At 41.3% G+C, this 24870-nt stretch overlaps 1 protein-coding gene across 1 annotated transcript in view; it reads left to right on the top strand.

Moving 5' to 3' along the window:
* The window catches only part of LOC146866082 (uncharacterized), a 666825-nt gene that overhangs the window by 473754 nt on the left and 168201 nt on the right, over nt 1-24870 (top strand). The gene's annotated exons all lie outside the window — the stretch shown is intronic.

Genomic DNA, 24870 nt, shown 5'->3' on the forward strand with positions numbered 1-24870 from the left:
AAAATCTTAAAAGTCTGCCTTTGCTGGAGATTTCTTCTATGGCATGTAGTGTAATTATAGATGCTAAAAGGTCAATTACCATTTTAATGTGGAACAGTACATTCTCAGGAACCAGTGAAATCTTTCAACTGGTCTACAAGGATTCACAATTCTTCTAGAGTCCCCGGGGCACTACCTATATCTTCAAACCATGAACACAAAGTGCTTTTCTAACCAAACAAAACTTTGTAAAACATTACGGGGTTCACATTGCCAATTTTGTTTGTTCTCAACACTTCGAAACAGAGTTCCACCTTTCTGATGTTGAGTGAGATGCAAACCAAAAATAGAGTCCCAGCACTGTGTATGGTATTGCTTCTGTTTCTTTTGGAGGTGTTGGGTAATCTGCTTCAGCCGAGTCTCAAAACAAATGAAAAAACAAATGAAAAAATAAAGAGAACGGGGCAATGCCCAGGGACCGTGCTTGGACAAGAAAATATTTTTATTAAACTTTTTATGGCAAAAATCGCAACGGATTTGCAAATTTGCAGCAAAAAAAGTGCGGTCTCCTGTGCTTGCTTTCACTTTAGCCCCCAGGTAGGCCAGGTCCCAGGGGGCAAAGTTGTTTAGAGGTTCGAAACGTGTTGACCACAATTCTGACCAAACAAGTGCACAACCTATTCACTATCAGGCGAACCCTTTTGTATACAAGTGACTAATTTTTTGAAATATCATGGAAACAATCACCCTGGTTACTTGAATAACACACTGTTTGGTCACTGCCCACACCAAGGTTGTGTTGTTTTTTTCTAAAAAAAAGAAACATTTTCGTTTTTTAAAATAATGTGCAACCCACTTGGGCGTTTTCCTTTTCTTCCTTGTTTCCCCCTTTTTCATTTTTGTTATCTTTTATGTTTTGCAAAGTTTATAACCTGAGCATGTTTATCTACTATTATGATTGTAAGAATTTGTAGTCAACGTTATGTCTAGTGTCGTCTTATTTATGTGACATGTTATGTACGTGATGTAACCGGTGTGGTCTATGAAAATTGATTAATGGACTACTGGGTAAACTGACAAAATTTAATTTCAAAATGCTTTCGAAACTAAAGAAATTAAAAAATAGTTTTTTCCAGTCACAATGAGTGTTACGTGTGATTTGATTAAGTAATTTGGTTATCAAGTATCAGTACTGGCATGCGTGTTATTGCTGGCTCATGAAGATTGGCCTAGCCTTACTGATTATGGGTCAGAACCCTCTATTGTTGATAATAGCATAAGAGGAGTGGCATGTTGCTATCTAGGTTGATGGAAGATCAGTCTGGCTTCCTGATTCTGCACCAGCTGCAGTTTCTTGACTACATACGCTGGCAACCCGAAGCTGTTTGCTTGGCAGGAGCTGTGAGAGCTCCTGCCAAGTGAGAGCAAACAACAACTTTGCTCCCAGGAAGCGGGAGCTGTCAAACTGCTCCCACATGCTGGAAGCTGAGTTTTTATCTGTTTCCCTGCCTGATGTCATGCGGGCAGGGAAACAGATGAAAGACTGCTCCCACAAGCAGGGAGCTGCATATTAAGAAAAATCCAAAGGATACAGGGACATTTTAGTTAGGTTCAAATTTCTCTCATACAAAGTCGTTGAAATTCAGCAGTTATAGTTACCTGACATAAGTATAACGCCCCTGTAATGCACTGATTATGACCTTACATATTACATCACTCATGGCATGGTCAGTGAAATCACTGATTACATCCCTGATGAAATCTCAAATGACACCAAGATGACATCACCAAGTGGGTGTAAGCGTTTCAAAAATATTTCTGCAACTTAAAGATATATACTAAGGTACTATATAACTTAAATTACTATTCTTTCTGTACTACTAATAAGTGATAGTATTTCTAACATATGTCATCTGAGTGGGTGTGTGAGTGTCTGAGTCCATGTGTGAGTAGGTGTATGAGTGGCTGTATGGGTGTGTGAATGGGTGTGTGAGTGGTTATATGGGTGGATAAGTGGGTGTGTGAGTGGATGTATGGGTGAGTGAGTGTCCCTGCAAGTGGCTGTATGGGTGGGTGAGTGTGTGTGTGAGCGGCTGTATCAGTGACTGAGTGGTTGTGTGAGTTTTTCTATGGTTGGGTGAGTGGGTCTGTGGATGGGTGAGTGGGTGTTTGGTTAAGTGAGTGGCTGCGTAGTTGTATGTGTGAGTGAGCAGGTGTGTAAGGGGTTATATGGATGTGAGAATTGGTATGTAAGTGGTTGTGTAAGAAGTTGATCGTCTATTACATTACACAAGAATTAGAATGATCATATTTGTTGGAGTACATTTAGCATTCTGAACCTGCCATGAACCGGATATTAAAATTCAATTCCACATCATTCTTATTTTAGTTGTGTAATCTAATTTATCTGACAAATACATTTGAGTTTTTTTAGCTTTTGGAGTCCTATACCTCCCATTTGGCATTCCTAACTGAGTCCTGGGCGGATGATACTTCTGACCCAGATCTTGTCACAGAATTGCCGGCTGGTTATGGTATTAGTGGACTAGACCATATTGGTAGACGAGGCAGTGTTCAAGCAATAGTGTATCGTGACACACTAGGAGTAATATATGAACCTTTTCAACAGTGAGGCCCTCTCTTTTAGATGCAATCTATCAGACAGTTGTATTTTCAATGGACTCCTGATTTATAGGCCCCCTGGACCTAAAACTAAGTTCTTAGATGCCCTATGGAATCATATGGAAATCAGTGTTCAGTACCCTAACTATTCCATAGTAGGGGATTTCAACTTTCACTTGGAAGATTCTAGTCACAAAGACTCAGTTTTGTTAACAGAGTATCTATTATTTTTTTTAACTTGGAACAGCAAATTAAAGTGCCACACACAAAGCAGGTGACATGCTAGATGGTATTTTTTCCAATGATCCCAACATTAAAATGGAAGCTGTTTACCCATTGTTTGGTCGGAAAATATGGCAATCCATTTTCCCATCTATACTTTTATGGATAAACCTGAAATACATTTTTTGGATAAAAGCAGAAATATCCAGGCCTGGAATATGATTAACAGAATTGAGTTGGTGGAAAGCCTTAAAGCCTTGTTGCCTGTGCTTATTGAAGATTCTAATGTTGATGCAGCAAGTTATTCAGATTAAATAACTGAGGCAGTTTAGATAAAGGCACCATTGAAAAAGGTCAAATCACATAGGAAGAGGCCATCTGCTCTTTGGTTTCCCCCTAAACTTAGGGCTATGAAATAAAAATGTCATAGGTTGAAGAAAGCCTGAAGACTGGATTACAGCAAAATAGGAAAAAGTAGATATGAAGAAGTAATCCTGAATACAAAATATATAGAGGAGAAAACCAAATTCTTCACAGAAAAAAATAAAAATGGCTCTAACTCTTCTATCTCTAAGTCTTCAAAAGAACTTTTTTAAATTGTACAGGCTCTACTGAGTCCTACTCTTCCAACTGGCCCCCCACCCAGTCAGTCTTTCTGTAACAAACTAGCATAATTGTTTTAAAACAAAGTTGAGTCGGTTTGTAGGGAAATGTTTTTATCATATTAAAGCTCAGAATCCTTTTACTTAAACTCAGCGAAGTCTGAGCTTTGCAATTTTCCTCCTCTGACCATAGATCAAGTGATTGAGCTAATTGCTCACACCAAACCAGGGGCTCCTTCAGACTCTTGTCCACCAAAAGTATTGTTAGACTCAGTGGCCATGATTGCTCCGGAATTACCGGATGCAGTGAAGATCCATAAGAAACATCTTAATGAAAGTTTGTTAGGTTATCTGGAGGAGAATAAGCTGAATGAAGCACAGTTCAGCTTTAGATCAGGCTACAATACCGAGAGTCAGTCCAATCTACATAGTGTCCGTAAACAGCTGAAATTCTGTCTGTTTTCTTTCCCATTATAATTTCTCTCTTATGGTTTGTATGTCTTAGGGATTGCTAGCGCCAAGATGCCTAAGGGCATTTGCACGCTTTAGAAATTCATAATTCAATTAAATTTAACTCACTTCAATTCAACTAATTTCAATTTATAAACATTGAAAAAGTCCTCTATTTTACTGTATTGATTCTCAAGTTATACAGAATCAGAATGTATATTAGACAGTTTTGCTCCCTCAGAAAATGTTTTTCTGATAGCGATATTTGACATAAAACTCTAATCCAACCCAGATACATGACATTAGAATTTTTCAATGCATCAGTACGTTCAAATCAATTTGCAGTTAATAGAGAGACAATCAGCACTTGTTATATCTTTCACATAAGAAAACAAATACCATGTGCAAGCAAAACAGAGTTATTTCAAAATACTCTGCCCAGGAAGGATGTCCATTGCATTGCAAATATATCCTGAAAGCATCCACCCCAAGGAGGCAAATTCATTCATTCTTAGAAAAGCATTTCTCTTCATAGAAAGTATTTCACTAAAAGGTCTATTCCACTAATCAGTGCCCATTTCGTTGTCTACTTCTCCTCATTGCATTTTTGAAACAATTAATTTCTGAAGTCAATTACGATATGAACCTGTAAGAAAGGTTTGACGGTTATTCAAAAAATTCTGGTATGACCAGACAATTGTGAAAAAACAGGAAACTGAAAATATTCAGTGGTTCATTAAAATGTGTGCACCTCTGTTCTCCTACAGTCAGACAATTACCTTTTAGTACTGATTTCATTACTGTTTCTTCATTTCAAACTTTTTCGGTCATGTCTCTCTATCACCTACTTGTTATTATCTTAGATCACATTCAATAACTAAGGATGTGATTTGTTCAACATTACTATCATGATACTAATAAAATTGGAATGCTACTGAGTAACCTCTGTATCATTCTTGATCACTCTGATATGTTTTAATATTCTTTTTATGTACTTTCAAAATAGTACTCCCTAAATATTTCTTTTGGCATGGGTACATCAAAATCTAAATAGCATATTCCGCTTTACATGTCAGTTACTGATGTATTTTTTAGGCAACCTTGTAATTGGAGGATACAGCACTATACAATCCTGGCATTACGTTTCCTGTACCCACTTGAGACCTTTTGACAGTGTCAACCAAGCTTTCTCTTTCTTTCTCAGTTCAATATGTACTAATCTATCTTTCGTTGATTTGACTCAATGATAAGTACTAAGTGGACATTTAGGCACTAGATTTCCTATGTTAAATAAATTGTTATTAAGTTCCAATTCGTATTCATGATTGTTCTAATCATTTTGTGTTGTAGGTTATATGCGGTGATCAATCTAAGTTCTTGAGAACCACTGCGATTTTTGTTTACTAAATAACAATCCTTCTCTTTTTGTATTTATTTAAGCCTTCAAACTCTAGAAAAACTGTTAACCACACTAGTGGTCTCTTACCATTAATACTTAGATTACAGCCGGATTTATCTGTTCATTAGAAAGACACCTCCATGAAATAGATAAATCATTACCTTCCACAAATACAGGACTGGAGGACAAAATGTCAACTGAAATTGAATTCAAACAAAACATATTTCCTCTTCCTTAGCTCAAATCTCAAATGCAGAATAGTTGTTTTTAGGCAATCTAATCTTATCAACACATTTGTATATGTGTTTGCACCAAAATAATCCAGATCACCAAATCCCATGCTTCATTCTTCACAACTGAACCTAGACTCTTATAATAAAACCATGGTGGAAAGTGGCCAACATCAGCTGTGACTACATTAAAAAACTTATCCCAAAGATTACATAAAGCAAACAGTTTTTGTCTTGACTACAACCCAGGATATCCATTCTCATTGGCCTCCCTGTGATTGATTCAAACATCTGCTGTAACCGTGCTCTGTCACATTGCTACCAGGGGTGACTGGTGGTCATAGGAAAAGGGACATTGCTCTGCCACCCTTGGGGAAGAGGTAAGAACATGAAAAATAAACACAGAGCAGCTGAATAGAAATTCCTGCTCTGAGGCGGTGTGCTGAATCTTCTGAGTGAACTCTAGTGAACTTTGCAGATGTCCTACTGTGCAAGTGCCAGCAGGGTGAGGTTTTCTTCTACCTGCAGGCACAAGCTTCAACATTGACATCACACGGGAGTGCTAAATTAGAATGCCATGGAGCCGGTTGTTTTTGGGGCACATGAACAGTTGCCTTGGGAGAAGTTACAAAACTCCATGCACTTCAATGGCTGGGGGTGGAGCAGGCCGATGAGGCCATGGAGGGAGTAGGTGGCAACATTTTATTGATTATCACAGAGGGGCAGGCTGTAGGAAGGGTGCAGGCGGCTGTTCTCCTGCCAGTAACCCATATTTAGTACTGCATTTGGTTTCACTTTGAGAAAACATATTAGAGCACAGCACACAGAGTGCCACTTCTCCGGACCATAGAGGCCCAAGAGAAGGAAGGAACAATCTGCGAACAACAATTGCTCTAGGAGCAAAGTGTGCAGTTAAGCCTCTGCTTTGGGCGCATCAACACCCCCCACTCCCACCCTACCCCCTCCCTGATTTAGCAGCTACAGAGGGAGTATGGTTCTTGATGGGCGTCTTCTGTCTGTATTTGGCAGACAAAGGCTCATAATGAACTTGGGAGGATGAGTGCTTGAAAGGAAGGATGGATGGATGAAATGGTGGATGGATAGATGCATGGATGAATGAGTGAAATGATGGATGTAAGAATGGAAGAGTGAAACGGAGAGAGAGTGTATGAGTTAAAGTGGTGGATGGATGGATGGATGGATACGTGAAAGGGGGAATGGATGGATTGATGGATGATTCGAGAAAGGATGGATGGAAGAATGAGTGAAAGGACGGATGGATGATTGAAAGTGTAAAAGGGTGGATGAGTGGATGAATGGATGCAGTGAAAATATGGATGGATGAGTGAAAGGATAGATGAGTGAAAGGGTGCATGTAAATATGGATGAGTAAAACAATGGATGAATAAGTGAAAGGCAGGGAAGATGGATGACTAGATGAAAGATGGATTGATGGATGGATGGATGGATGAGCGAAAGGGTGAATTGCTGGATGGACGAATAGACAGATCAGTGAGTGAAAGGATGGAAAGCTGAATGAACGTGTAAATAGTGTGATGGAGAGATGGATGGATGGATGGATGGATGGATGGATGAATGGGACGAAGGGTGGATGGATGGGTGTAAGGATGAATGGCTGAGTGAAAGGGCGGACAGATGAATGAGCCAAAGGGAGGATGATGGATGGATGGAGCGAAAGGATGGATAAATGGAGTGAGAGGGTGGATGGATAAGTGACAGGATTGATGGATGATTAAAAGGATAGATGTTTGGATGGATGAAAGGGGTGGATAAGTCAAAGGATGGATGATTGTGTGGATGGATTGGTGTGATGGATGGGTGCCCCTCGACCAGTGGCTGCTCTCCTTTAAGACCTCCACTGTTATGTTCCATATAGGTACCTAAATATAGGCTCAGGTAGTCAACCAACCTTTCACCTACATTACCCTGATATTACACTGCATAACGGTACTTAGTACCAACCGTTTACCTAGATACGGTAATGCCTAAAGATGACATGGGGTTCTCTACGAAAAGTTTAAGCCCTATTCATAATGCATGAGGATTCTTGGAATCACAGCAGGACAGCAGGCCTACCACCTCCTGCATAATTACTATGTATAAGAGTCATTCCTTCCGTCATTATGTCCGACATGACACAGCAAGGTATATCCCCAGGGGGTACCACTGCGGAGTGGAGTTAATTTCCTCGCTTTCGTTCACCAACGCCAACTTGGCGAGTGCAAGCGAGGAAAATCCACCTCCTGGGGAGATTTTTCCTCATTCATGATCGTCAACTTCAAGTTGGCGAGTGCGAGCGTGGAAAATAAACCTCCCGGCAAGATTTCTCAACTCGGGAAGGGGGGTCAGGTTTCTCAATGCGATTAGTCGCATATGCTCGTGACCACTCACGTTGAGAAACTGCCCGTTCGCGTTGAAAAAGCTGCACCTCGAGTAAAAGTCTACTTGAGCGGCAGAAAGTAAAGCATTGCTCGCTTGCGCTATGCATGGTGCTGTTCGCGATGAGTGGACAGTGCGTACAAGCATCCTGCACTGAAAATCACAGCGAACAGCATTTTTCTATCACACTCCGCCGCCTGCGGAGCTCCGCATAGCGCAGCAGAGTTTTTTTCCTACTACGCGGAGTTTCGCGTAGCGCAACTGCGCCCAGGTTTATTATTGTCAAAAGTTCAGTAGGGCCAAATACATCATAATCAACCTTGTCCCAAACTATACCATCAGGAATTGGAACAGCTGTAATGTTCACGAAAAACAAGTTTCTTTGTTCATGGTGAGATGATGTATGAGGTTTCAGGACCAAGTTCACATTGTATACTGCAGAGCGTTCTGGGAGATATTTTCCATTTATGAGTAAGCAAAAGACAGTTCCTAGGCCAATCCAGAACAGAAAAAACAATATTCTAGTTATGAACCAGAGCTGGAGCCAAGGATATACAAAGTAAGTCTTTTTCAGAAAAATGTAGAAATCATAAATTTGTTGCTTACGGGAAACTGGAGCTGGCGGTGTCTCAGGTTCACTGGGATCAAGAGAGAAGGTATCAAAATCGATGAAGTAGCCAGATGCATTTTGATCAATCTTTGGCAGCTCAGCAGGTTGTGTAGAACTGGCAGGTGTCTCTTGTTGAGGCATATTATGTAGACTTTGGTGTTTGGCTGAATTGAAATTTGTCTTTCATTGGTATTTTGAAGTTCTGTTTCCAGAGGAATATGTTCCATTTCATTGTTGGAAATTCCATTATTTCGTATTGGCGATTCATTGAATGTTATGAGTCTTACTGTCTGAACTTCCTGTATGGTAGTGAGACGAGAGCATCGGCCACCCAGGAGCCCACGAGGCCTGCTATTCAGTATCAGCCACATAGTGTGGTTTGATCAGATCAATGGAGATGAATCTCTTTTCGGCAAGAGGTGAAAGAAGTACTGCTCCTGTTCCTTCAACAGCCAGTTCAGGTACAGGCTTTCTGTATGACGGCCCAAATTCTTTCTTGTCCTCGATCTTTTCTCTGACTAGATACCCAACTTTTGGGATCCAGACATGTCTTGCCATGACTGATTTGACTTACCCAGTGGTGGTGCGTTTTACTTGCACATTGTTCAGTAGTGCTCTGGATTCGTTCAGATCCTGTAAAACAGCCAAATGTTTATTGATGTCAAATGGTTTTTCATCCGCCACTGTGCTTTCATATTCGAGAAGAGGTACCCACATTCTTGTCCAAAATAAGACCTTGTAAGGAGTGACACCCCCTAGAGAACTTCTTGGCATGTTGTTAAGGGCTCGCTGTACCCCATATAAGTGATTGACCCAACTTCCACCCAAACCTAATACTCTTGCTGTTAAAGATTGCTTTAAGTCCCGGTTTTTCCTCTCCACGACCGAATTTCCCTCTGGATGGTATGGAGAGGAGTACCGCAATGCTACACCCAAACCTTTCATAGCTTCCTTGTATGCCCTAGAGCTAAACGCTGTGCCACGGTCAGAATTTAATGGGCCAACTGCGTATGTCCCTAAAAAGACTCGCAAATCTTTTATAACAGTTTGAGTGTCAGCCGAGCGCTGAGGCCATACCCATAGGAATCTAGAGCATGAATCCACTGCTACCAAGATATACTTGTAAGCCCCATCTGAGTGTAAGGGGCCGCAGTGGTCCAAATAGAAACATGCGAGTGGTCTGTCTGATATTAGTAATGGTGTCTGGGCTGGACATGCTACGGTGGGACCCTTCATATGTTGGTAGATGTCGCAATTTAGGACAAAATTCTTTGTTTGTTTAGTTAATCCAGGCCACCAATACCGCTGGCTCAATAATGAAACCATCACAGTAATTCCTGCGTGTGGAGAATCTAGACCCTTGTGTGCAGCTAGAATTAAACCTAATCTACGATCCATGTTTGGTATTACTCTATCCCCCACTCCTGGAATTTGAGTATACTCATTATTATATGCATCTAACTTGAGGGCAGTTCTAACATTTTCTGAAATGTTAATTTCCTCTTCTAATTCTTCCTCAATTATCACACGTTGTGCTGGCACAGCGACGTTTTCTTCAGTCATTGTTGAAAAAGTTTCTTAAAGAAGAGTTTCAAGGAAACTGAGATAAGGTTTTATGCACAAAACAGGAACTGTTTGTCCTTCAAACTTGATAAACCTAGAGCCAATAAATAGGAATTTGCCTACTCAGCTGTGGCAAATAGTTCCTTTCCCACTCCAGGGGGCATATTATCAAGAACGGCATTAAAATTATCGCCGCTTTAGCGGCAGGAAACGGCCGCTAAAGCAGCGATAATGAGCTTGATAATATGCCTTTGAGAATTCCAATAGAAGCCCATGTTCTGGTGTGAACATGGGCTTCTATTGGAATTCTCAAGGGTATATTATCAAGCTCATTATTTTTGCCCCTCCGCTATCAAACACTTTTCCTACTGTTGCACTCACTGGAGTGGGAATAGTAGTTTTTACCTCTCCACTATCCAACACTTTCCCTACTGTTGCACTCACTGGAGTGGGAATAGTAATTTTGACCCCTATGCTATTCAACACTTTCCCTACTGTTGCAGTAATTGAAGTGGGAATAGTAATTTTTACCCCTCCGCTATCCAACATTTTCCCTACTGTTGCGCTCACTGGAGTGGGAATAGTAATTTTTCCTCCTCGGCTATCCAACACTTTCCCTACTGTTGCAGTAATGTAGTGGGAATAGTAATTTTTACCTCTCCACTATCCAACACTTTCCCTACTGTTGCACTCACTGGAGTGGGAATGGTAATTTTTACCCCTATGCCATCCAACACTTTCCCTACTGTTGCAGTAATTGGAGTGGGAATAGTAATTTCTACCCCTCCGCTATCCAGCACTTTCCTACTGTTGCACTCACTGGAGTGGGAATAGTAATTTTTACCTCTCCGCTATCCAACACTTTCCCTACTGTAGCACTCACTGGAGTGGGAATAGTAATTTTTACCCCTCCGCTATCCAACAGTTTCCCTACTGTTGCAGTAATTGGAGTGGCAATAGTAATTTTTCCCTCTCCGCTATCCAACACTTTCCCTACTGTTGCACTCACTGGAGTGGGATTAGTAATTTTTACCCCTCTGCTATCCAACACTTTCCCTACTGTTGTACTCACTGGAGTGGGAATAGTAATTTTTACCTCTCCACTATCCAACACTTTCCCTACTGTTGCACTCACTGGAGTGGGAATAGTAATTTTTACCCCTATGCTATCCAACACTTTCCCTACTGTTGCAGTAATTGAAGTGGAAATAGTAATTTTTACCCCTCCACTATCCAACACTTTCCCTACTGTTGCACTCACTGGAGTGGGAATATAAATTGTTACCTCTCCACTATCCAACACTTTCCCTACTGTTGCACACACTGGAGTGGGAATAGTAATTTGTACCCCTATGCTATCCAACACTTTCCCTACTGTTGCAGTAATTGAAGTGGGAATAGTAATTTTTCCCCCTCCGCTATCCAACATTTTCCCTATTGTTGCGCTCACTGGAGTGGGAATAGAAATTTGTCCTCCTTGGCTATCCGACACTTTCCCTACTGTTGCAGTAATGTAGTGGGAATAGTAATTTTTACCTCTCCACTATCCAACACTTTCCCTACTGTTGCACTCACTGGAGTGGGAATGGTAATTTTTACCCCTATGCCATCCAACACTTTCCCTACTGTTGCAGTAATTGGAGTGGGAATAGTAATTTCTACCCCTCCGCTATCCAACACTTTCCCTACTGTTGTACTCACTGGAGTGGGAATAGTAATTTTTACCTCCCCACTATCCAACACTTTCCCTACTGTTGCACTCACTGGAGTGGGAATAGTAATTTTTACCCCTATGCTATCCAACACTTTCCCTACTTTTACAGTAATTGAAGTGGAAATAGTAATTTTTACCCCTCCACTATCCAACACTTTCCCTACTGTTGCACTCACTGGAGTGGGAATAGTAACTTTTACTCCTCGGCTATCCAACACTTTCCCTACTGTTGCAGTAATTGTAGTGGGAATAGTAATTTTGACCCCTCCGCTATCCAACACTTTCCCTACTGTTGCACTCACTGGAGTGGGAATAGTAATTTTTACCCCTACACTATCCAACAGTTTCCTTACTGTTGCACTCAATGGAGTGCAAAATGTAATTTGAAAAATGATTAAATTTTGTAATGTTTTAATTTATAATGTAATGTTATTTTTATTAGATTTTATGTTATAGTTGTATGTTTATATATACATATATATATATTTGTAAAAATTTTTATATTCATAAAATTTTAAAATAAATTAAAATGATAAGTTTATTAATTGTTTTAAAGTAAATATACATATATATTACATTTTATATATGTATGTTTACATTTTTTTAATTAAATGTATGTATTATATTTGTTAAAATGTACATTACATCTAAATAATGTTTTTAAAGTTAATTTTAATATTTAATTTATTTAACATAATTTTTTTAGATATATAAGCATATCTGTGCCACTATGTGTGTGAGTTAAAGTGGTGAGAGAGAGTCAGTGAAGGAGTAAGTAAGCATGAATGACAGTAAGAACGAGTATGTGAGAGAATGAAATCGGACAACAGAGCTCACTCACTCCTTTGTGCAGAAAACAAATTCACTTTTTGGGGTTTTTGAACTGGCTACTGTGTGAAGAAATATTATGAGGATAACTTCAGACTGATCCATATGGAACATTAGGACATGGGCCATTTACTAGCAGGACACTAGCTGAACTTCCAGGGATGGATCAACAACCGGATATATGTCTCTTTTAAGGCAAGAACAGTCTTGAGATACGGACAGCCCTGAGGAAGTCTATCCCCAACTGCGACGAAACATGTTGGCTTTATGACTAGAAGTAAAGAATTGGACAACAGATAGGAAGTACAAGTAACTCGCTTGTGGATTTTTTAATTTAATTTTGAATTAATTATATGTACTATATGCAAGCATGTGCTGGAGCCTGAGATGCATGAGAATGAATGTGAGTGAGTGAGGGAGAATGACAAAAAGTGTAACTTAGTGTTACTGTGTGTAAGGCACAGTAAGACTGTGTAATTCAGAATGAGTGAAAATGAGTCAGACTGAGTAAGACAGAGTGGGTCAGGGTAGAATGAGTGAGACTTTGTGAATTAGTGAGACAGAGTGAGTCAAAGTGAGACAGTAAACTTAGGTGGTTATTTACAAGAGGCCTGTGCCATCAGACCGTCACTTTTTTAAACAGTCCAGGGGCTTAGGCCTTTCAATCATATCAATAAGGCCACACAAAGCTACCCTGGAGTAAGACAAGGCAGCGCAAAACACTGCATGCCTTACTCTGTGACAAGGAGGCGCTCCATGTGCATTACTGTGAGTGTTCCCACGCAACACCCATGGATTTTGACGTTGCCCCAGATTTGCAAAGTCACGTAAACCTGGGGCAGCGCCGAAACCTTACGCCTCCCCAGAGCAGGTGTAACAAGGAGAAATATTTTCATTTCTCCTAGTTTTTTCCTCTTTTCATATGTGCTGCTTTCTGCAGCACACAAAGAACGAGGACAATGCCTGCACAAAAACAATCCTGCAAGCAACGCAGGACAAGGGTGCCAAATTGTGCGCTGGCTGAAAGGACAGGAATGCACCATATCTCGTAGATACGGTGCATTCCTGCCCTTTTGGTTTGGGGTAGGGCAGAGTAGCAAAAAGACTTTCAGCAGTGCCCTATGCCAAATCTTTGTAAATGAGGCCCTTAGTGCAAGAAAGTGTGAGAGAACCCTTCAAGAAGAAGCTCATTGGAATTAGAACCAAGGATTACACCCGGCCACTTTTAAAGGTCATCAGCCACCACTGATTGCTACGGGGATAATTATGTACTTCAAGGAATATGACCATCCTTTCTGTATTATCTGAACTGAAATATTTTCCTCTTAATATATCCAAATCTTTTCTTCTTAAAGATTTCTGCACTTAGAATGCAGCTTGCAGTATTTTCAAAGCCCTTTAAAGAAAGCAAACAGATGGTTCAATTGAACTGCCTTTGTAAACTCTTACACTGATGTGGTTCATCTGTTGAAATCCAGTTTAGAACTTTGATCAATTTCTCACTAGTTTGCAATTGTATTTGGGTGTGCATTTGTGAGTTTTACTTCAGTGAAAGGTTGTTTTTAAGATTATCAGTTAAGCAACATATTTTTGTCTTGACTAGTTGTTACATTTGTCTTTGTCTGGTCTTGCAATTTGATTTGATTTAATCTTCTTGTCCTCCATCCTTTTTTCACCTTTTTTCCTTACATCTTGCTAAATAAACTAAATATCAATGAGATATTCTAAACACAAAGTCCCCAAAGTCAAGGTATCTCTCTATTAGAGTAGCAAACATACAATACCATAATTCATATGCCATTTGAAGGAGCACCTACAACTAAAATGTTTAATAACCAGCTGACACACCTCTATCTACTTCAGAATCTCTGAGTAGCTGATACCCTGCCCACACTTTTTTCCATTAGACCGATCTTGCTTCCACTTCTTCCTTCAGGAAGAAGTCTCTTATTCCTCTCCTTTTTGATCATGTATATCCCTCTCCATCTCCACCTTTTCTATTATATTTCTCATGCTGCCTTTATTGAGGACTCTTTGCCTTTCTTCTCTTGATTTACCTCTTTCTCAGCTCATGTAGTAGCACAATGTTACTACACATGTACCATAATCAAGCCAGATATTGAACCCAATGAGTATCCTCATTCTTCCCCAGTCCCTCATCAGGCAGGAGGCTGAACTAGTACCAGAATAAGAAGTGCTTAGGAGAGAAAAAGAGAAAAACAATATTCTCAGGTACTGGTTAGGTCACAGGTATCTCTGTCGTGCTGTGGAGGACTTCACTTCAGTGGAATGCAGGACATTCTCACTAAAGGAGACACAACTGAATACTAAGGGACTCGTTTCTTGAAGAAGAATTAATAAGACATAGAAATACTGCTTACCAGTCTCCGAATGAAGTGGGCAGCTGACGAACTCAGAAAATAATGGGACCCATTTCAGGATCCATTGAACAGTGGGGGACCAACAGCAACCGAACAAGGAATACATGGCAGAAAGGAACTGCAACCCCAAACAACAAACATACAAGTGTGGGAGGTAATAAAATGTCAATGTGGGAACTGGGAGAACTGATAGGGACAACAACACAAAGATGTAGAGTTTCGAGATCTGGTGCAAACTATAATGAGAGTTGAACACCACTCCACCTGTGCAACACATTGCTAGGCAAGGACCAATGGTTATGGCCTTTTGTGCAGCAGCCACCTAATGTACCACACAAGTGTATAGTTCAACGTAGAAGTTTATTCTCAGAAGGTGGAGGTTAGCAGTCTAAATTCTGTTAGGTTTGGTTATTTTCCATCTTCATCTCTTCCACACCCTCCAGCCCTTCTCCTTAAGGTATAGCAATATTTGCTTCAGAGGTTACGAAAGATGGTCTATGTGTGTGCAGCTGTCACACTGGAGCCTCTAAACCTATTCTTCACACTTTTAATATTTTCTTCTAGTAAATAACATATTGTGGTAATGGTTTCCCCATTTCTTCTGATTGATTCTGCTGGCATTGGGACTCTGTGCGCTATGTCATTGCTAAGCAATGTCACATCACATGCGGTATCCACCCAAATATATATCTTTAAATTGGTTACACCCTTTTTGTGTGTTAAAGTTTCTTGTTAGACCATGGTACGTTTGCATAGGAAATGCACAGGTGGCATGGTAGTTAAATGTCATTTGTGGGCAGCAGTATATATTTTTAAGTACCCAGATGTATGACTGTATAATATATATGTCCGGAAAACCATTGCAGACAAACATGGCAAGTAGAAATCTTACCTCTACACATTGCCTAAGACACTCCTACTTGTGTCTTGAAAGCCCCCATGGCTGAGTGCTCTATGTACAAAAGCCCATACTAAACATTAAGAAAAAGGGAACACTGAACAGTTGCCAAAGGCTATTTCTCACTATGTAGACAAAAACACATTCCCCATTATCAGGCTCCTTTGTGAATAAAATCAATTTTCACAATGCAGCCTGGAAAAATGCTATATTTTTCATAATTTAACACCATTTTATTCAGAGGTAAAATTAGATTTGTGAGAAAGGTAGAGGAAACGGTACTTGTAAAAATTGTACATTGTGCTGCCCATGAACAAAGTGTATTATACCAATTTTCCTGTTAACTCCACACCAGAGACTGTAATTAACATCCCAGAATAGGTGTGAATGGCTGGCTGGGGACAATGCAGTTTCTTCTGGGTTCCAAAAGGCTGAAGTGGTCAACAAAGTGACCACATAGCAGAGATGAGTATTCTGGGTGGGGCCAGGTATATTTGGCATTACAAATGGACTGCCACAACAGCTCTTCCTTTGATGTGGAGGGTCCACACATAGATCCCAGAGACAGAACTCATTTATTCCCATAGCCTCCTCAGACATTCATCTGTGCCCTGCAGGTATGAAAACTGGCTCCAGTCCAGGGAGATGGTACTTTCCCTCATTTCAAGGGGGTGTACCTGTCTCCTGTGGGGTGAAAAAAGCTAGGATAATCTTGAACGAGGAACTCTGGGAAGATGTGTGGTAGTTTGAGAAAGGAACTGAAAACAAAAACTGTTAGAATTTGGTACAAAGTTGCCAGGAGTGGGTGTAAAGAATTCTCCAATCACTATCACTGGAGAGTGCATGGGATAAGCATAGCACTTGACTGCTACCTTCCTGGACTTGAAATAGTATCTGAAGGAATAAGAAAACCCTGCTAGACTACTTTGAAAAGAAGACAAGAATACTCCAACTCCTCCTGGCACCCAGATATTGGAACTGTTCTTCAAGGGTCATATGCTTGGACTCCTCATAAAGGAGGCAAATGTGATCTCTGGTCGGAACATGACCCAGAGGACTCTATTGTGTGTGGAACTCGAACAGGTCCTCTCTGTAGAGAGACCTGATGCCTATTAGCCAGACTCGATGGCTGTAGGAGATATCAGGTGTAACAAGTTCTTAATTTTAAATAAAATAAGTGCAAGGGCCCTTGTCAGGAGGCCACTGCAGCTTGCACCACCAAGTGCCCCTTTTTAGTGCTGCCAATGACAGTACCATAACAACTAAACATCATACTCATACAGTTGTGACATATCAGACTTTCAATATACATTAAACATTACTAATGCATGACGCCCACACTATGCTCATAGCTTTGGGTGGCAGGTATTAGCGATCTTAATGTATATTTAATTATTAAGCAACTGTTGTTGTGTTCCTCACAAAATTATACAAACAGCTCCACCATGTGGCGGACTGTTATAAGAGCTGGTGTTGACAATAAAGTGCTGGTGCCGAGCACTGGAAACCACCTTCTCAAATTAAGCAGTGAGTGTGAATTTCCCAGCTTCAAGATGTATTGGCTCTCTTGTGTCCAGCAGAAAGCAGATAAACAGTTGTCTCACATTTAGAGCTGTTACTAAGGCACCCCAGAAGAGTACCAGGATGACAGATAGCATTGTAATGTGTTAGCTTGGAAGGTTACCCACTGTGTCCCTGTCCTCCAGGCCTCTGTGAAGCTAGTAACGTTCCTTGTTTTTTTTTCTGGCACAAGCACAGCCTCTAGTGATCATTTTTGGTAATTCACATTGACTGGTAGTGACCTTTACTTCTTCCTTATTCCTGAGAGAAATTGTTTTACCATTTTGCTTTAAGACTTTTTGTGCTTTACCTTTTTCAATGTTCCTGTGTAGTTATTTGCTACTTGTGCCATAGACACCAAAGCAAAAACAGAGATTCAGCTTTATTGTGAACTAACCAAAGTGTATTTATTAAGTTGGTAGGGTTAGCGCCTTAGATTAATAGCCCATTGTCTTTGCTTTTTCAGTAATAGGTTCTGTTTCAATCTATCTTTGTGCAATATGATAACTATACCAACACTGTTTATGTTTGTCATGACCTCTTTCTGTTATTATGACTACTTGTTCATTCCCATGTATCTGGCTTATCCTGTGAATGCTCTATCTCTTTTTCTCTCTCTAACGCTTTCTCAAATCCTCAGTGGACTATGCTATAGAATAGATAAGCAGACAGATATATATATATATATATATATATATATATATATATATATATATATATATATATATATATATATATTACCTACTGGCGGTCGCCAGTAGGTAGATATAGTTAGGACCCTGTTTCCATAGGAAATCCGCAACATTCTATTTGGAATAACTTTGGCGCCGGTCGACGAATCCTCGCGAAATTTTCAAAATAGGTGGGGCGCTACGCTCCGCTCCTACCCTGAAAGTCTCGGGGGGATTCGTCAAGCAGGGGCCGAGAAAAAAGGGGGGTCCCAAAACGCGTTTTCCCCATGCATTTTTCCATAGGACCTTTAGACACAGCTACAGCCCGAACGGCTGAACAGAATTACTTGAAATTTGGCAGAGAGGTAGCCATAAGGTCAAGGAAGTGCCTTTTGCAGGTCTGGTGTAAATCTGTTCAGTATTTCCTGAGAAAATAGCATTTAAAAGCATATATATATGTGGGCGGAGCCTAACCACACATCTCATCCTGAGATCTGATTGGCTGTCAGCACTTCATCCAAGAAGTGTTGCCAGCCATCTTGGGACCAATATACATGATAGCACCTCATTAAAAAGCATTGCAGTTAATAGAAGGTTTTAAGACTTTAGTTACATTATAAATCATTTGTTGATGGTACCATACTCATTTTAGGAATTGTGGTATGTTCTAAGGTGATTTCACCATGTGAAAAAGCCTTCTGCTGGGATATCATGATTGAGAGAAAAATATTTTCTCATGCTTTTACCACAGAGGTTTGGAAGGTGATCTATAGGCTAAACTGAGAGCTTATTTTCTGTAAATTCACATTATCTTTCTCAGTCATGTGAGAATGAAGTCTGACATTCTCAGTAAAACATGTACATCCAACAAGGGCAGAGACTGTCAGTTGATTCCTTTGTGTTCTACTGCAGCTTCCCAGAGTGTTCCAAAGAACTACTAGAGCGCTAACAGTCCTACTTATGATAAACGTATGGCACACCTTAAGCCATCTTGCTTGGATTAAAGTGGTAACTCTTAAAACATTTAATTTAAAAAGGAACAAAATGAGGGGGTTCATTTTTCCATAAAAAGTATGATTAGTGCTGCAGAAAGAAAAATTAGGGCACATTTTGAGTGACTTCTCAAATCCTCTTCTATTTCATTAAAAAATTCTGACATGCAGACTGAAACATGCACTTTCAATACCAGCAGCAGTTTTCCCTGGTGAGCAGTAGCTTTACTACAGTGATCTAATGAGCAAAAAGAGTGCTAACATTCTGAATTTATGGCAAATGTGTGACACATCTGAATGCCTTCTTGATGGAATCAAAGTAAAAAACTGAAAGTATTTCCTACTGAGGAGACTGCAGTAAATGAGGAAATTAGGAAACTTCATAACAAATAAGTCTCCCAAGATGGCCACCAGAGACAAAAGAGCCCAAATGTAGCCCAAATATCACCCAGATGTAGCCCAAGTATAGCCCAATGACAGAATGTCCCAGAATGTTCTTAAAAACAACTAGAGCGCTTACTGTCTTCATTATGACAAAAGTAAGGCACACCTGAAGCCATCTTGATTGGAATAAACTGGTAACACTTAAAACATTTAATTTAAAAAGGAACACAATGAGGAGGTTCATTTTGCCATAGAAATTATGATTAATGCTGAAGAAAGAAAATGAGGGCACATTTTGAGTGACTTCTCAAATCCTCTTCTATTTCATTAAAAAATTCTGACATGCAGACTGAAACATGCACTTTTAATACCAGGAGCAGACTTCCATGGTGCAGTAGTTTTACTACAGTGATCTAATGAGCAACTAGAGTGCTAACATTCAGAATTTATGGCAAATGTGTGACATATCTGAATACCTTCATGATGGAATCAAAGTAAAAAACTGAAAGCATTTCCTACTGAGGAGACTGCAGTACATGAGGAAATTAGGAAACTTCATAACAAATAAATCTCCCAAGATGGCCACCGGAGACAAAAGAGCCCAAATGTAGCCCAAAATCACCCAGATGTAGCCCAAATATAGACCAATGACAGAAGTGTGCAAAACACTTATTATTTTGTGTTTTTGCAGTGTTATATAGTGCAGACTTGTCAGGTATTGGAGTGCTTTACATGAGCATTGGTTACATCACACAAGAACAAATTCATTTTGGTTGTAGACATGGGGAGACTAAGTGATTTGACCAGAATCACAGAATGTCGAGCTGAAGCAGAAACTTCATCCTGGTTCCCCAATTGCAAAGTCTGCAGTTCTGGAAGTAACACCACATCCTCTCCCCTAAGTGCAACATTTAATCAAGTGGTCAACTGGATAAAAAAACATAAAGATAACAAATAATTTAAAAGTGCTTTGTCGCTATTTGAGAACTCAGAAAATATGTCCTTATTTTAGTCTTTTAGAGCACTAACCATAATTTTGATGCCAATAAGACCCTCTCATATATGTAATTTCTAAAGGAAATGCTCTAGGTATTACAGTTTTGATTACATCAAGATGATGTCAGGCGTTCCACACTTTTGTAATAAATATAGAATGTTAGCAATCTAGTTGTTCATTAGGATACTGTTGAGAGGCAGAGGCCAGGGGCACGGACTCTGAAAATTGAAGGCAGGTAGGAGGGTGCAAAGGCAACAATTTAACCACACTGAGCAGGCAGGAAGGGCCGTGGAAGCACAACAGACTATGGAGGGCAGTGGAAAGGGGGGCAGGGGCAACAAACCAACAATACAGGACTTGCAAGAGAGGCTGTTGGAGGGAAGATCTATTACGGGTCAAGGAAGCTAGGGGCGGTCCCCAGATCCCTGGGAGCCACCACAGAACTGAGCAGGAGAGTGAGTCAGGGACAAAAGGGGCACCTTAATTTGAGCCGGGGTGCCTAGGAACGCTTGCTCCAAAAATGAAGAAAACAGACATATGAGACATGGAATTGGAGGCAGAATACAATGGCAGTTTAATGAGAAGATGCAACTTCAAAGAAACCGCAGAATAGAGACATAAAGTACAAAATACAGAATCCAGATAATCATACAGCTGTCATAATATTCTCTGTATCTCAATTAATGTACTGACAGAGAGAGAGAGAAAACACATCTATAAATGCATCATGAGAAACAAGTTACACCAAGGAAAATGTTACCTAGGAACACTCATGTTTACTCTTAGAGCAAGCATTCCTGCAATTACAATACAAAATCTTTTAAATGCAAAAGTAAAGAGAACAATGGTTAAACATAACATGACATTTCATATAGGTAAAATAGAATAAGATACTTCAAGCAAAGCAGAGCAAGACATTTTAAGCAAAGGAAGACAAGAGCTCCCAGCTCTTGGGGAAAACCTGCACTGCCTGTTAACCTACATACAGACGGCGAGGTAGTCCGTCGATATCTGTGGGTGCTCCCTTTTTATATCATTTTGTGGGCTCCTTTGCACGCTACATCTACCTACGTATGCTACCCAAAAGCTTCGTCTGCAGATTTTACCAGACATTTCGTCATTTACCCACTTAATGCTGACAATGGACTGGGTGAAAAGGTCAGTCTCTCAGGCCAATCGCTTATCGTAAGTTCCATAGAGCAAGCAGAAAATAATGGGTATTGTACGGGAATTCAATATATTCATGTATAAAATCTCCTCAGTTCTCCTAACTTGACGCTCTGCGGTTGCCACTTCCTTAAAAGCGGGAAACCTGCCCAGGAAGCAAGTACCAGTCCAGGATGCAGCCTACTGTATGTCGACAGCTTCAGGGGGATGTTGAACTTTGATACCGAGCACGGAGCACTCGGGTAGGGTGGGGGCTACTAGTTTGGATCAGAAGGCCTCGCAGACCTGCCTTCAGACTGCTATACACTAAAATTGCAGAGCTATGGTCAATTTAACAAAGAGGCCTACATATTGAACAGAAGGGCCTACACAGGGGTTTTATGCTGGCTGAGTGGTAAGGATGTCTCAGGATAATTATATAGCAACACAGGACCCGCTGGTCAATTTAATACGGCCTACAAATGCAGCTGGCAGGGCAAGGACAAGGGTCTCATACTTCAGGTGTGGACAGAACGGGCCAGGGGCCCCCTGTGATACAAAATCTACCCTCCTTCAAGGCTGTGGCAATGTAATAACCATTGTGGGCAGAAGGAAGAGGCAATGGTAGTACAACCATACATGCCAACAGACCCGATTCAGCCAGGAAACGTCCAATGTTTTTAAGCTCAAATGGGCTTTATTTGATCTGTCTCCTGTCTACAATATCCTCTTTTTCAATGTAACTCAAAGGGGAAAATCAATACCCCAGTTTTTTTTCAAAATCTCCCTCTTACCAAGTTCAAAATGTTCGCAAGTATGGTACATTGGATCATGGAAGGAAATGGGATAGGGACATGGACTTGGATAACAGAGGACAGGAGGGACATGGAGAGGTGCACCAAACTGACCCTGCAGGGCAGGCATCAGGGTTTGCAGCAGCACAATACACCACACAGGGCATGCAGGACGGGAGTGCAGCACAACAATCCATAGAAAGCAAGAGGGAGGGGACAGGACCATGCACATGGACAACAGAGAACAGAGGGGCAAGAGGCAATGGTAGCTAGCTGACCATAATGGACAGACAGGAGAGAAAGCTGCAGCATAACAGACCATAAAGGGCAGGAGGGACGGATCAGGGGCATTACAATGGAACAGACAAGCCAGGAGGGAGGGAGTAGGGCTGGGGGCAAGGGGGCAGGGCAGGAGCAGCAAGATAGCCATGGAGGTCAGGCAGGATGGGCACTAGAAGCAAGACACACCATGAAGAGCAACAGTGAGACTGTGATGGCATACACACAGACCATGGAGGGAAGGTGGGAGGGGGTCAGGGGCAGCTAACTGACCACACAGGGAAGGTGGGAGGGGCCATGGCAGCACAGAAGACCATGCATGGCAAGTGGGAGGGTTAGTGGCAGCACAATGGCTATGATGGGCAAGAAGGAGGGTGGAGGGGCATGCACAAGGGACGATGGAGGATAGAAGGAAGGGTCAGGACCTGTGCACAGACAAGAAAGTTCAGGGGAAGGGACCTCACAACAGACCACACGGGGCAGGCAGGAGGAGCAGTTGCAGCACAACAGACCAGGGAGGGCAGAAGGGTGTGGCAGTACAATGGACCATGTAGGACAGGAGGAAGAGGATAGGGGCATGGCATGTGGACAGGCAGGGTGGAGGTGGCAGGGACAGGTTACAGTCATCTGACAATGCTAGGCAGGTGGGAGGGGAGTGGCAGCTCAACAGAACACTCAGAGTAGATAGGAGTGGCAGGTCCATGGGACATGGTGGGCAAAAAGGATGGAGCAGGGGCATGCACAAAGACATCGGAGGGCAGGGGGAAGGAGAATAGGGGCAGCAAGCTAAGCACAGAGTTTAAGCAGGAGGTCAATGATGGGGCATAGAATTGGGCAATGGAGGGCAGGAGGAGTGGACTGGTACATCATACTAAATTGAGGGCAGTGGCAGCACATCAGACCATGCATGGCAGGAGGGAGGAGGCTAGTCCATGGATTCACACAACAGAGGATAGGGAGGAAGGGGATGGGGCAGCAAGCTAACTGTTCAGAGAAGGCGGGTATTAGGAACTTTATTGTTTTTAAAACATTGTGTCTGTGCGAACTACTTAAAATATGAACAAGTATGCAGCATAATCTCACTTTTATTCAGGAAGAAGAGGACGTTTGTGACTGTGACTCCGGGCTCACTTGGCAGAAACACCCCCTGACCCTCCACCCCCTATCGCAAAATGTAATGCCCGTGAAAAGGGTAGGTGAACACAGTGTTATATAGAACATAGTCCTGAGAGCACGATTGAAAATGAAAACTAGATATAGTGTATGGTATAAACTATGCACCAAAAAGTGTGATATAAGATGAACCGGGCGTGAAATATAATATGCAATACATTGTGCGCAATGACAGATTCATGGGAGAGCGCAAGATAGCACAGGCACTAGCGCGTGCTATGCGATATGCGCCTTGGAGTGTAATATGCACAGGGCAGTGTTGTGTAACCTAACTAGTCTCTAAAGTTGTAATATAAAATATGTGCAGGGGAGTGTAACGTTGCATATGCACTGTGACAAAGATATGGATCCCAGATTGTAATATGTATGGCATAGCACTGTGCGTTATAACATAGGCATCGAGAAAGGCACGTTAGATGGGGCAATATAACCCGTGCGAAGACAAGTGTGGCATGACATATTCACGGGGTGGTGTTACAGTGCACATGGGCTAGAGAGTGTCATAGCATATGCACTAGCTAGTGGAATACAACACAGAGGTGTGTGGCACTCGGCAGGCAATGGTGGGTGTAACACAGCATTGGGCTCTGTCAGGAGTACGCTGTGACTCTCAAGTGATGTTCGTCCCCTTTCCAGAGAGTAAAATAAAAAGTATTACACATCCGGCAGTGGATGTGTGTTTTATTAACCGTGAGGGGGGTTTCTTGCATAGTTTTGGTCGAATTTTTGTCGAATCCCCTTTGAATGGCTTGGTGTGCATGTGTATTAAATGTGCCCGTCAATAGCTACCCATGTTTGTATAAATAAACGACAAGGGTGTCTACCAGGATTAGGCACGGTAGGGCATCAGACATGTCAGAGCTTCACTAGTGGTGTAAATACATTCCACGTGGATTCATTGCATGCATAGTCGCCTTTTAATGAATATCACGCAAATCGTCATGGTGATAGGTACGTACGGTTTGTCCAGCATGTC

The sequence above is a fragment of the Triturus cristatus genome, chromosome 2_1 (assembly GCF_964204655.1).
Source record: "Triturus cristatus chromosome 2_1, aTriCri1.1, whole genome shotgun sequence".
Lineage (NCBI taxonomy): Eukaryota > Metazoa > Chordata > Amphibia > Caudata > Salamandridae > Triturus > Triturus cristatus.